Genomic DNA, 13,104 nt, shown 5'->3' with positions numbered 1-13,104 from the left:
ACTTCTTACACAGGTTATACCTCACTCCGAGAAGACGCCACCTCATGAAAATCATACCCTCCTCAATTTGTGATCTGTGTTCACTCGGTCATGTGGGCTCCTTTTTACACATGTACTGGGAATGTCCTGGGGTGGCGGCATTTTGGAAACTAATATCATCCACTTTATCTAATCTATTGGGGATCCATATACCTTGTTGTCCGAGATTATTGATCTTGAATGATACTTCATCATTGGATCTGTCAGCTTCCATGTTTCGTGTTTTATTTGCTGGTCTTACCGCAGCCAAAAAGATGTTAGCATTACGATGGAATCCTCCACATACTCGTACGTGTAAACAATGGCTGCTGTCTTTCCTGGACATACTATACATGGAACAATCTATAGCCAGAATACATGGAGCTAAAGAAAGGACAATTCAAACATGGACCTCTGCAATACATAGGATAAAAGAGTTGATGGAGTGACTGTGTTGTAGGCTGTGTTGTATGTGAAGTTAACCTGTAATTGTTGTATTATTATGATTGTATGATATACCAAATAGTGTAATGAAGAACTATGGGGGGGTGGGGGGTGGAAGGGATGTTATCGCCATGGGGGGGGGGGGGGGGGGGGGGGGGTTACTCATGTGTTTATAGTGTGGGAGGGGGGGGGGGGGTTAAGATAAGGGGGGGGGGGAAATCAGGGCAGACACTTATTTTGTTTGGTGTATTAATGTGAGTTTTTCATGTGTACTGTTTTGCAATAAATAATTGATTACCAAAAAAAAAAAAAAAAAAAAAAAAACTGGGAGAGGGGTAACAGTAAGATTGCAGGTATGGGTGGATCTGGTGAAGACAAGGTCGAGCTGATTGCCTGCCTTATGAGTCGGAGGGGAGCGGGACAGGGTGAAGTCGAAGGAGAGGAGAAGGTCAAGTACTCCAGATGAGAAGCCTCTCTGACTGGATATTGAAGTCACCCAGTAGTACGAGCGGAGTGCCATCATCAGGGAAGGAGCTGAGAAGGTCATCCATCCCTTCTAAGAAGTTATGGAGCTGACCTGGGGGGCAATAGATGACAACAATGTGAAGTTTGATTGGGGAGGAGACAGAAACAGCATGGAATTTGAAGGAGGATGTTGACAGGTGTGACAGGGGAAGGACAGTATGTGACCACTTAGGCGAGATGAGGAGTCCTGTGCCCCCCCCTCGACCAGAGGGTCTGGGGGAATGAGAAAAGGAGTAGGCATCAGAGAGGGCTACTGGTGTAGCAGTCTTTTCAGGTGAGATCCAGGTCTCAGTGAGAGTGAGGAAACTGAGGGACACGAACGACGCATAGGCTGAGATAGCCTCAGCTTTCCGGATCGTTGACTGGCAGTTCCAGAGACCTCCCACGGGAATGAAGTCATGGTCAGTGGAAGAAGGTGGATGGATATGATTAAAAGGGTTGCAAGGGGGGATGTAGCGTCTATGTGTCCTCCTGAATGTCAGAAGAACAGGAATAGGGAGAAAGCACATTGTGATATTAGTCAGTAGAGGGGTAGAGGGTTAATAGACAAACAGAAGTTGGAATTGCTAAGTGTACTCAAAATAGACAAATATGATAGAACAATCAACAATGGAAGAGAAGATACTTTGTATTCTTAGTGCCCTGGCCTTCCTCTCAGGCCTTCCTCGATGGACTCCCACAGATAGACTCCCTTGTATTGTTGCCACGGAGTCTTTGTGTCAAGGATGGGGCGGCTGTGGCGCAGGAGGTAGAGCCACCGTCTATGCGCATGAGCGGAAGGTGAACAGGTGCGTTTGGTCTGAGAAAAGTTTGAGCGTGTTTTTGACAAACAACAAGAGAACTTTATAATAACATCTATATTTAAGTGAGTTTAGGGTTTTGAGTACCCCGACAGCTTCGTGCTGATCGGGGGCTTCTAAGGACGGACGGCATGGCAACGAATACAGCGAACGGAATGGACGACGAGGAAAGCAACACGGACAAACGGTACGACGCAAGTTTAACGGTGGAAGTGCGACTGGAGCAGGGAAGCAATATCACTATGATGGAAATGTTGAGAGGAATAAAGGAGGTGTGTGGAAATGTGGAGGGCTGTCGGGATAAAGGAGACCGAAAATATGAGATTACGCTGGCATCGAGGAGAGGGAAGGACAAGCTCACGGATGGTTTCATGATAAAAGATGTGAGAATAATGGGAAAGGACTTGGCGGTGGATGAAATGGTGGTCTCGTTTTTGAATCTCCCTGTATATCTGAAGGATGACGTGATCAGGTACAGGCTGGAGTCGTGGGGGGTGAAGGCGGTGTCACCGATTAAGAGAAAGACGTGGCCGGGAACGGACATAGCAGACGGGACGAGATACATGAAGGTGAAGTTCACCGAAGAGGTGAGGTCGTTACCATATTCGACCAAGTTTGAGACACTGGTTGGAGTGGATCACTTTAGGGTTATTCATGACAAACAAGTAAGGGTGAATAGGCTGTGTATTAAGCCAGGACATGTTATAAGAGAATGCCCGGAGTTCGTGTGTTATAAGTGCAATAAACAAGGACATTATGCACGTGAATGCATGGGAAGGAGATATGATGGAGGAGAGAGAGTGAGCAGTGATGAGGAGGAGGAGGAGGAGGAGGAGAAGGAGAAGGAGAAGGAGGAGGAGGTGGAGGTGGAGGAGGAGGTGGTGGAGGTGGAGGGGGACGAAGAAGAGGAGATGGAGGGAGAGGAGGAGGTGGTGGAGGAGGAAGAGGTGGAGACACAAGGAGAAGGTGGGGAAAGGAGCCATGAAGACGTGACGGAAGGAGACCCAGATGGAGCCGGAATTAGAATACAATGAAGGCTATAAAATGAACATGTATGAATAAGTATAGCTATGATTGGATTTAAAAGAATATTTTTATAATAAAAGATTAAAAAAAAAAAAAGAGTCGCCGTCTAATGATCGCAAGGTTGGCAGATCGGCGGTTCGAGCCCCGGCTGGCCACATGTCGAAGTGTCCTTGGGCAAGACACTGAACCCCAAATTGCTCCCAGTGAGCGGGCCGGCGCCTTGCATGGTAGCTTGCCGCCATTGGTGTGTGAATGGGTGAATGAGAGCTCATTGTAAAGCGCTTTGGATAAAGGCGCTATATAAGTGCAGTCCATTTACCATTTACCATTTACCGCTCCAAGCGGGTTTCAAACCCTGCTCTCCCGCTTCCTAAGTGGCAGCACAAACTGCAACACAATACCAAAGCCATGATGTGTACACCAAGGTGCAAATACACTTGATTGCATTATATACTGTATTATAAATTGAATTTTATTTGTTCCATGTTGCAAGAAAATGTGTTGATGATTACAGACATAATCACATGTAGGCTACTGCAATTACTTTGCTGCGGTAGCTATAGCATGCAACACACAACTGGGAGACATACTGTACAGTTTATCATTCATAACTGTCTGTACATACACATATCCTAATATATAGGATATTGCGTATGTAACTTGGGTAAACCTTGCTGTGGAAAACCGGCTTTAGCTTCAACACATTATGCTACAAATATCAATCTTATTCACTGAAATATATAATAATGTGCTGAATTAGATTCAGTGAATATTGATATTTGTAGCATAAACTTATTAACTTCTTAGTGTCCCCCTGCGACCTCTGCTGATATAGAAGAGCATTGCAGCCTTGGAAAAAACATGGCGGCCAATACTAGCGCAAACACACATAAATACTGCAAAATAGCTTTATACTATCTAGATTTTGAAAATGTAAGGGTACTGGGTGGTAGAACGCACATATTTATTAAAAGTCATGAAAGAAGGGTCCTGAAATTTGATCGAGTGTAAAGATAGAAAAATAAAATACTCACAGGGCTCGTAACGGCTCTTCTAGTGTTAAATAAGATCTCTAATGTTGTTCTAATGATGTTCTAATCATTTGCACCAGATGTGGTGCACTTGATTGTAATTTTAGGCATTTTAAATAGTAAAAGATCTTGGGGTGTCCTAACCTTTTCCTCACAAGAAAATTGCATTTCTTTTCAGTTTTATTTGTTTCGTTATATAACCTCCATGTCTCATATGTTTAATTATGTTTTTTAAAACAAAGGTTTTATGGGGTGTCCTACAGCAGTAGTGCAAAGGGTAATTGAGTGTCCACAGTGACCAGGGGTATGTGCCAACATTGGTAGTACACAGACACTGCAGGGATTGCGATGACTGATGGATAGATGATTCACTTACTCAGGCAAATGTATTTGTTGTAAGTCGCTTTGGATAAAGGCGTCTGCTAAATGCCAACAATTTAAATGTAGATACCTCATGTTGGGGGTGGGGGGGTCATCAGAGTGTGTGTGGGCGGGGGGAATTGTTCATCAGAGTGTGTGTGGGCCGGGGGGACTTGTTCATCAGAGTGACTCTTCTTATCTCACTGACATGTGCATCCTACACCATCAATGTACACTTTCAGCATATTTAGCTGAAATGTATTTTATTTTATTTTATTGAACCTTTTTATTTATACTGGGGAAACGCACCGAGGCCAAGGCCTCTTCTGCAGCTGCATGCTGTCCACAATATTAACACAATAACAAAACAACACATAACCAATAGGCTAGAACACAGTTCAATACAGAAATCAATACCTCGGATAAAACCGCAATATTAGAAGAAACAATCACATGTTTCACCAAGGAGCTCCTCAATTAACAACCTAAATTGCCCAAGCAGCACCAGAACATCCAACTGAATTTTCTTCTGTAGATAGGTGAACCATAACTAAAAGCAGGTTTACCCAATTTGGTGGAGACTCTGGGAACCTCCAGAGTTAATCAATTCTGAGAATGGGTTAGGTAATTTATGTCCTTGCATTTTAATAATGAGGTTAGGTAAGCTTGGAGTTTATGCAGTAAGGTTTTATACACAGAAAGGGAGTAATGAAGAGATATGACAGTCACGTAAACAACATGTGTAAGTGTGTCTAACCTCATACTGAATGTTGCAACTGCTGCCTTCACTGTGGAGGAACTTTGGATGACCTATTATAGGAATGATTTCTTGTGGAATGTGTATCTGAACCAGGAACAGCTCTCTGTAGAGGAATCTTCTCATATGCCAGTAGGCCTCACTGGAAACACATTTCTTTGTTGGACCTAGTGGAGATAAGTACTCGACAACTAAGTGCAGTTCAGTTCTAACCAGAAGTGCAAATAGTGATATAAAACATGATATAAAGACATGATAGTGATAGGTACAGTATGGCAAGTACCGTAGTTAGAGGTATATACAGTTATTTACAGTTAAGGTAGCTATGGGGTATGTACAGATGCATAATTGGTGGCTATATCAAAGGAATTATGTCCAATGTGCAAAAGAAATATGGTTTGTACAAAGGTAGTATTTGTAAACAGCAGTCTTATTTTTAAGACGGGGGTTCGAATCCCGCTTCTGACATACACATTTTACTGCATTTCGTTTTCGTTTCGTACTCTGCAATAAGTTGAATCTAAACTAAAAATGTATGTTTAAAATGATGGTGTAGGCTAATTTATTAGAGAACTGACATAACTACAATGGTGTTTGAAGCCTTTCTGACTAGTAAATGATGTTCTTCTAGCATTGTAACTGGACCCTGGATTTGGCATAGATTATTATTTCTTCTGTATACTGATGGATAGATGATTCACTTACTTAAACAGATGTATTTATTGTAAATCGATTTGCATGAAGGTGTCTGTTAAATGTCAAGAAAATAAACAGCAACCTTCTGATTGCAAGCCAGCTTGTTAAGCCTCATTATGTAATAACTGCACATTATGTAATAAAATCCCAAAATGTAATTAAAAAGTCACTTTCAATATGTAATAACACCGCATTATGTAATAACCTGCACATTATGTAATAAATTGCCTGAACGCAAAATGTAATAACGTTTGCCTTATTATGTAATAAATGTATTACATATTGTGCAGGTTATTACAAAATGCGGCGGTTGCACTTTTTTGTAACACAATTGAAAAAATGGAAATGTAATAAATATATTTGACCATGAAAAGCATTTTAATTCTCCAACATAATTTTTTTTCCAGAATTGCATGTGTTGAAACTAAATAGTATTTCTATTGACCACGTATATGCTGATTTGGTTGCTTTCTTCTCAAGTTATGAAGCCCCCAATGGCAATTTGCTTGTTTTAGAGACATTCTGAAGACCTGATAACTCATTCCTTCAGGGGATCATATTATTGTTATAGGGTTAGGGTTAGGGTTGCCTTGTCAATTAACATTATGCATCTTTTCAAAGCATTTAAACGTACTGAGTGCGCTTCGGTGCTTGTTACTTTTTTCTTTCTTTTTTTACTTTTTATAAATCATAGCCAGGGCTGAAAGTGGATTGAAGTTCTTGCAGGTAGCCTAACTATACTACAATACAAAGAAGTAGAGTCCGCACACTGCTAGAAGACTGCTCCCAGTAGATTCATTTTGATGTTTCAGTCATACAAGACCTCCAGAAAAGGTACAGTTAGGTCCATATACTATATTTGGACACAGACAGAATTTGTGTTATTTTAACTGTTTACCAAAACATCTTCAGGTTAGAGTTATATAATGAATATGGGCTTTAAGTGCAGACTCTCAGCTTTAGGGTAAGGGTATTCACACATCCAAATTGAAGGAAGGGTTTAGGAATTACAGCTCTTTAATATGTATCTCCCTCTTTTTCAAGGGACCAAAAGTAATTGGACAATTGACTCAAAAGCTGTTTCATGGGCCAGTGTGGGCTATTCCTTCATTATTTCTTTATCAATTAAGCAGGTAAAAGGTCTGAGGTGATTCCAAGTGTGGCATTTGCATTTGGAAGCTGTTGCTGTATACGCACAACATGCAGTCAATGGAGCTCTCAATGCAAGTGAAAAAGGCCATCCTTAGGCTCTGAAAACAACCCAAACATCCATCAGAGAGATAGTGGGAACATTAGGAGTGGCAAAATTAACTGTTTGGTACATTCAGAGAAAAAAAGAACGCTCTGGTGAGCTCGGCACCACAAAAAGATCTGGACGTCCATGGAAGACAAGAGTGGTGGATGATCTCAGGATCCTTTATATGGTAAAGAAAAACCCCTTCACAACATCCAGCCAAGTGAAGAACAGTCTCCAGGAGGTAGGCATATCATTATCCAAGTGTACCATAAAAGAAAGACTTCACACAAGCAAATACAGAGGGTTCACCACAAGGTGCAAAAGCCTAAAGAATCGAAAGGCCAGATTAGACTTTGACAAAAAAACGTTTAAAAAAAGCCAGCCCTGTTCTGGAACAGCATTCTTTGGACAGATGAAACTAAGATCAACCTGTACCAGAATGATGGGAAGAAAAAAGTATGGAGAAGGCTTGGAACGGCTCATGATCTGACGCATACCACATCATCTGTAAAAAAAAACGTGGAGGCAGTGTGATGACACGGGCATGCCTGGCTTCCAATGGCACTGGGTCACTAGTGTTTATTGATGATGTGACAGAAGACAGAAACAGACAGATGAATTCTGAAGTGTTTAGGGATATTCTGTCTGCTCAGATTCAGACAAATTCAGCAGAGTTGATTGGATGGTGCTTCAAATACAGATGGACAATGACCCAAAACATACTGTGTAAGCAACCCAGGAGTTTTTTTTAAGGCAAATAAGTGGAATATTCTGCAATGGCCAGAGTCAATCACCTGATCTCAACCCGATCAAGCATGCATTTCACTTGCTGAAAACAAAACTAAAAGCACAAAGACCCACAAACAAACAACAACTGAAGACTGCTGCAGTAAAGGCCTGGCAAAGCATCACAAAGGAGGAAACCCAGCATTTGGTGATGTCCATGTGTTCCAGACTTCAGGCAGTCATTGCCTGCAAAGGATTCTCGACAAAGTATTAAAAATGAATATTTTATTTATGATTATGTTCATTTGTCCAATTACTTTTGAGCTCCTGAAAATAGGGGACTGTGTATAAAAATGGTTGCAATTCCTAAACGTTTCATACAATATTTTTGTTCAACCCCTTGAATTAAAGCTGAAAGTCTGCACTTCAATTACATCTCAATTGTTTCATTTCAAATCCATTGTGGTGGCATACAGAGCCAAAATTATGGAAATTGTGTCACTGTCCAAATACTTCCGGACCTAACAGTATATAGCCTACTATACTATAGCCTCTAGTCATCATCTGCGCCGACCAGCTGGCCGGGGTTTTCACCAACATCTTTAACCAGTCCCTGTCCCAGGCCACCATCCCACCCTGCCTGAAAACCTCAACTATCATCCCAGTCCCGAAGAAAAGCACGGTGAGCTGCCTAAACGACTACCGCCCGGTGGCACTCACACCAATCATCATGAAGTGCTTCGAGAAACTAGTCCGGGCCCACATAGTCACACGCCTCCCGCCCAACCTGGATCCATACCAGTTCGCCTACAGAGCCCACAGGTCCACAGAGGACGCCATCGCGACGACTCTCCACTCCACTCTATCCCACCTGGAGAGGGGAAACAGCTACGCGAGACTGCTCTTTGTTGACTTCAGCTCTGCCTTCAACACCATCCTTCCAGACAGGCTAGTGACCAAACTACTAGACCTGGGACTATCACACTCTATATGTGCATGGATCAAGGACTTCCTCTCCGACCGCTCCCAGAGGGTGCGGGTGGGCTCCCACACCTCCACAGCCCTCAGACTCAGCACTGGGTCCCCCCAGGGCTGCGTGCTAAGCCCCATCCTCTACAACCTCTACACCTACGACTTCACCCCCGTCCACCCCAGCAACTCCATCGTAAAGTTTGCAGACGACACCACCGTGGTGTCCAATGGTGTCCGTGGTGTCTGGTCCAATGAAATTAAGGTTGGTAAGGCTTGTTGTAGTCGCGAGGCTAAGACCTTAGCCAGGATCTTTTGGTCCACATTGAGGAGGGAGATAGGCCTAAAATTGCCACAGTCAAGAGGGTCTTTGTCTTTCTTCAATATGAGATATATAGTGGCTTCAGATAGAGTTGGGGGCAGTCGACCATTAACAAAGGATTCGTTGTAAACTTTAGCTAAGAGCGGGGAGATTAGATGTGAATATGACTTGTAAAATTCTACAATATAACCGTCCGGGCCTGGGGATTTGCCGTTCTGTAGCTGTTTAATTGCCTCCTGTACCTCAGCAGTCGAAATTGATATTCCTAGTTCATTAGCCACATTAGCGCTAACCTTGGGAAACATGATCAGTTCCAGAGGGTTATGGTCTCTCCAGGCCTCAGGTGAGTATTCAGAGGAATAAAGGTCAGAGTAAAAGTTTTGGAAGACTTCGTTCACTGCTTTTGGGTCAGAGACAATAGTCCCCTCTGGTGACTTTATCCTGGGGATCACTCTAGAGAGAGCTGCAGATCTGGCCTGATGGGCGAGGAGTTTGCCAGCCTTCTCACCCATTTCAAAATAACGTTTTGATTTCAGCAATTGTCTTTCAATTTTAGCTGTTGATAAAAGATCAAACTCGGCCTGAAGCTTAAGGCGTTGGCTATAAAGTATAGGAGTGGGGGAGATAGCGTACTGCGTGTCGACCCTTTGGAGTTCATCTGAAATCCCTACCATGCTAGCTGTATCTGCCTTCCTCATATGTGACGCAAGAGAAATGGCCTGTCCCCTCAAATAGGCCTTACACGCCTCCCACAGGGTGCCTTTTGTAATGCCGGGGCGGGGGTATCATTTATCTTATAAAAGTTAGTGATCTCTTCCGAAAAGAACGTTTTCCCACGTACATCGCTCATACTCGAGAATTGATTTCTTTCTCATCGACAACAGACTTTTACATGTGACTGACTCCAGTACGTACCACAGCATTGTGATCTCAGATCATGCCCCCACTTCAATCGACATACATTTCCCTAACCATAACCTCCCATCCAGACTGTGGAGACTCTCTCCTCTTTTATTAACCAACACACGTTTCAGAATGTTTGATCGATTTATAGCGTAAAACGTAAGTTGTGAATTAATCGCGAGCGTCAATGCTTTTCTATGATACTACTGAAGACGTATCAGGGTCTTGAAGGGTTGTCCCATTTCATAGGGAAATATTTCAACCACTATGGCTTGTGGCTCTGTTCCGAGGCCTAGGCTCAAAAGTGAGTGGCACTCGAAAACGAGCCATAGGGGTAGAAAAGGGAATCGGGATTGGGCCTAAAGCCTACCAAAGGTTTTCTATGAAGGAAAACCTAAAAAAAAGTAGATGTTAAACAGAGTGCAGAAAAACGTGTTTTGTTTTGTTTTGTGTTTTGTTTTCAGTAATAACTGCACTTTATGGATGTTTAAACTCGACGAAAGTTGACATTACTTCCCGAGGCGGACAAGAAAGGATGCATCCTAGCGCATTTCCTGATTGGCCGGTTACGATGTCAACTACGAGACGGGTCGCTGATTGACTCTCGCACCCAATCGCCGACCATACGACTCCAAAAACGATACGTAAACACCCTGCCAGCGTCATCGTCTCGTCACAGTCTCAGATCACACATTCGGTAGTCGTGAGTCGGAGTTGTGAGAGTAACAAGCACCGCAGTGCACTCAGTACGTTTAAATGCTTTGAAAAGTTGCATAATGTTAATTGCCAGACAAGGCATTTTTATAACCCCTGTTATCAGATCTTCAAATTGCCATTGGGGGCTTCATAACTTGAGAGGAAAGCAACCAAATCAGCATATAAGTGGTCAATAGATATACTATTTAGTTTCAACACATGCAATTCTGGATTTCTTTATGTTGGAGAATTAAAATGCTTTTCATGGTCAAATATATTTATTACATTTCCATTTTTTCAATTGTGTTACAAAAAAGTGCAACCGCCGCATTTTGTAATAACCTGCACAATATGTAATACATATATTACATAATAAGGCAAACGTTATTACATTTTGCGTTCAGCCAATATATTACATAATGTGCAGGTTATTACATAATGCGGTGTTATTACATATTGAAAGTGACTTTTTATTACATTTTGGGATTTATTACATAATGTGCAGTTATTACATAATGAGGCTTAACACAGCTGCCTTATAATTTATAAAAATGTCAACGTGAGTCAATTTGACCATGGAAGTCAGCCAGACTTTTAACCAATTCCAAGTGACAAGACCATATCACTACCATCCTTGCAATGCTTCACTGGCTACCTGTTAGGTATAGAACTGATTTTAAACTTCTATTAGCCTAATTACTTTTTAAGGCCTTGCTCCTACCTATATCAGATGTGCTCGTGCCCTATGAGCCTAGCCACTGCCTGCGCTCCTCAGGCTGATCCCTCCAAACTGTTCCCACAGCCCGCCTCGCTACGAAAGGAAACCAGGCGTTTTCCATTAGAGCCCAGCAGCTGTGGAACTCCCTCTCTATGGAACTGAGGTTAGCAAACACAATGCCTTCTTTTAAATCCATTCTCAAAAACGTCCTTTTCCAGCAAGGCTTCTTTTGCTTCTGTTGTTTGTCAAGTTTCCATTCCTCTCATCACTTTTATTTCACTTGTTTTTATTAGACACTTTGCGTTTTTTTATCCTGACTGTGTGTAGCCTACTATTTTATCTTGTTTTATAAAGTGCTTGTTTTTAAAAGTGCTATACAAATGAAGTGTATTATTTATTATGATTATATTCCACAGTTTGTAGACAGCGGTAGAATTGAAATCATATTTGATATTTGAGAGATCTTGCACATGCATGCTCATTTGAAGGTTGAGTTATGTAGCAGTTATTTATTCAAAGGGAAATCAAAGGACGTTGCAGCCATGTCGTCACTGCCTTGGTTTGTAGCAGTGCTGTCTCCCTATAAGTGTCCCTCTGGACACTGCACAGATGTGCTTCACTCCTCCGCCTGCTTTCAAGGCAGTTTGGCTTTTCTAATCAAACATAGTGTCAATTAAAAATTGCGTCGATGAATACGACGGCTATTTATCGAAAATGTTCTAGGCTACTCACAAAGTCTTCTGAAGGATAAAGTCTTCTGGAGGAACTGTGTGTTTTGTTAGGGAATGGGCTTCAATGGGCAACACTTATGGACTTGTAGTTTATCTAAAGAAGCACGTAAACAAAGATAACCTGACTTCATGTCTGTGTGGGTGCATGTCTGTGTGGGTGCATGTCTGTGTGGGTGCATTTTTCCCAAACCGCAACAGTTATTCCACAAACCAAACTGCAACTCATACCGGGTGAAATTGACCCGCCACTGGACACAGTACGTTTCCCTCCGGTGGGGTATTACAAGGCAACACAAAAATATGTGACACGGTACGGTGAAAGGGACAAGTCGGCAATCAATCAAAATGTTCATTCTTTTATTTTGATTTCTTTTTTGAAAATCACAACACAAAATCGCTAGTCAAGCCAAAATACACAATGGATTGGGTGAGTAATCCCCACTGCTATCTAGTTAACTAGAACACTACTTTACATTGTTAGCACATACTCACACGCAAGGTTAACAACCTGCTGCTGAATAAGTCAAAGACCCAGGAAATCATCGTAGACTTCAGGAGGAAAAAGTCTGAGATCCAGCCCCTGCTCATCGACGGAGAGAGCGTGGAGAGAGTCTCAACCCTCCGATTCCTGGGGGTGCACATGCAGGATGACCTGTCCTGGAAGGACAACACAACAGCCACCATCAAGAAGGCACAACAGCGGCTCTACATCCTGAGAGTCCTCAGGAAGGAACACAGCAAGCAGGAGATACTGGTGACCTTCTACCGCGGCGCAGTGGAGAGCATCCTCACCTACGGCATCTGCAACTGGTTCTCCAGCTGCACAACCGCGGAGAGAAATGCGCTACAGAGAGTCGTGAGAACAGCCCAGAAGATCACCGGCGCCCCCCTCCCCTCTCTGGAAGAGCTGTACAACACACGCTGTCTCAGGAAGGCCTCCAAGATCTCCAGGGACCCAACCCACCCTGGGTACGAACACTTTACCCGGCTGCCCTCGAAAAGGCGGTACAGGACCATGGCCGCAAGGACAAACAGACTGAAGAACAGCTTCTACCCCAGGGCCATCCAGGCCCTGAACACAGCAAAGACCTAGGTTCTGGGCCCTGGACAGTCTGGACGGATTGATGGCAGCTGCTGGACTGAAA

Source organism: Nansenia antarctica (assembly GCF_963989245.1).
Source record: "Nansenia antarctica genome assembly, chromosome: 5".
Lineage (NCBI taxonomy): Eukaryota > Metazoa > Chordata > Actinopteri > Argentiniformes > Microstomatidae > Nansenia > Nansenia antarctica.
Note: the sequence above shows the minus strand (reverse complement) of the source record.